Here is a 2,494-nt window from a genome sequence, read left to right on the forward strand (position 1 = left end):
GCAGACACCTCACTGAAAGACTATCACTGAGAAGCCATCAAAATTGCAATCTGGGGTCATAAATTTTGGCTTGGAAGCAGGTGGCACCCTGCGATTGGACCGACTTGCACTCAGCTGGTGACCAGAGAGGTACTAGGCCAGGTTATAATGTCCGTTAGAGTATTTCACTACTGTTTTTTATACATAGGAGTGGTACTCAAATGTCTCAGGCTTTGAGGTTATCTGTGACTTGATTGCATATTGGATTATATGCAATCTTATTGGAATATGATATTTTTATTAGGTACATAAACATGTAATGCAGAAAATTACAATGAGATTATCAAGCTTCCTGATAACTGTATGGGTTTATTATATGTTTTGTAAATAGTAGCCTCCATCGAGGTGTAATAGATGCACTTTGGGTTGACAGTACAACAAAATCTTTAAATATATTCTGGGAAAAAAACAACTTGGAAATGATCTTACTTTCTTCTGAAAGCTGATCAAGATTTCTATTAACATTTATTAGCACTGGAACATCACGTTTTTATCCAACATTTTATTTAATTAAAAAAAATCATAACTATGACAAGAAAAACGCTAATATGTGCTGCTGATCTGTTTATCTTGTCTTTTAGTATAACTGGGAAAGAGTCTGGCTTTGGTTGCAAGAAGTGATTTAAGATTCTACAGCATTAATTAATTAATCTGGAACTTCCTTCTCAGTTGGTAGTCTAACTTTTCAGATTCAATAAGTCCCATGTTCTGTGACTATTACCTAATTATGGATGTGTAACTTCAAATATGCAGTGGTTCATAGGAGAACTACCTGTAAAACAACACATTTCTGTTTGACATGATAGTCTGCTCCTTCATCCTTCTAGACCCTACAGTAGGGTCACATGGGGATCTGGTCTGACGCTTACACATTTTAATAGAGCAAATTAGTTGAGTGTCATTCCAACATTTTCTGATCTTGAAACATCATATGGAAAGAGAAGCCAGATTCATTATAATGTGAGATACACATTCAAAACCATACCATGAATTAAGCTATACAGATGTAAAGAAATAAAGTCTATTTATGAAGAATTGGTCTTGTCATAGTATTACATGTGAAGATGCCAGAATAACTGTTTGTTTCCTTCAGCCTCTCTACCATGTCTGTACAGTACTCCAAACACAGAGTCCTACAACCTGAAGGGCAATCTTTGGCCTATCCTGCCCCAAACACTGACCTTAATTTGCATCCTCTTCATCAGACCCCCAGCTAAGAAATAGGCAAAGCCCTTCAACTTTAAGACCAAATCTAGAACATTATTTCAGTTATATATTTCAATTCAGTGGTACTTTATTGGCATGGCAAGCTCTACACCTCTTAGGTCCAATGTTCTCCATCTCCACCCCACTGATGATCAGGAGCTATTGAATGTATTACTTAATGTTGGGGGAAAACTGGGGCATAAATGAGGGCTAACTGGCTGAGACTCAGGGCTGGTCTACACCCAGCCGCTAGTTCGGCGGCTGGGGATCGAAGTTCCGGGTTCGATTTATCGCGTCCGGTCTGGACGCGATAAATCGAACCAGGAAGTGCTCGCCGTCGACTGCGGTACTCCAGCTCAACGAGAGGAGTGCCGCGGAGTCGACGGGGAGCCTGCCTGCCGCGTCTGAACCGCGGTAAGTTCGAAGGAAGGTATGTCGAATTCAGCTACGTTATTCACGTAGCTGAATTTGCGTACCTTACTTCGACTTGGGGGGTAAGTGTAGACCAAGCCTCAGTTCCCATAAGACTGAGGTGATGTTGGTTGATTGACAGAAGCAGTCAGAAGAGACGGGTGGGTTATTTCTGCCCACTGACCGAGCGGTGGTTCTGGCCTTTCGTGGCCAGGGTTTGCACTCTACAGAGCAATCGGATCCTGGCTGTTGCTAGAAGATCAGGTAGCGGCTGTAGCCAAGTTAGCCTTTTTTCCATCTAGGGAGAGCTAGGAGGTAATAGCCCCCCCCCCTTTTTTTTTTTTTTTTTTTTGGATGCAGGCCATGCAACTGTCCCCCACGCCTGTGTCACCTTGAGATCAGACACTGGAGTACGCGCTACATATTTAATCTATCAGGATTTGGCAGCTCTCTCTTTAAGCAATCTCTCTCATAGGGGCTCCTATTACCCCCCACCCCTGTGCTGATGTTTCACACTTGCTGCCTGGTCACCCTGGGGGCTGCCTGCCCCGCGCCGCCCGGCTACGCTGAGTCCCCGCTCGGCTGCACAGGCCCCTCTGGGACCCGGCCTCCTCCCCTCGGGCCTTGTCCACCCACCTGGAGCCGGGGCGGTATTGTCGGCGTCTCCATGGTGACGACGATGGTCCGTGACGCTCCGGCGCGCAATACGCGTTGCGTGGCGACGCTCGCCGAACGGCGCCCTCTGATTGGCCGGATTTGAATCACAGCAGCGCGCGGGCCGATGGGAGCGGAGGGAAAGTTCAAATCGAATGATCACTAAGTGAGAGAGAGACCGAGA

Source organism: Terrapene carolina, unplaced genomic scaffold (assembly GCF_002925995.2).
Source record: "Terrapene carolina triunguis isolate 2854851 unplaced genomic scaffold, T_m_triunguis-2.0 Scaffold67, whole genome shotgun sequence".
Classification (NCBI taxonomy): domain Eukaryota; kingdom Metazoa; phylum Chordata; order Testudines; family Emydidae; genus Terrapene; species Terrapene triunguis.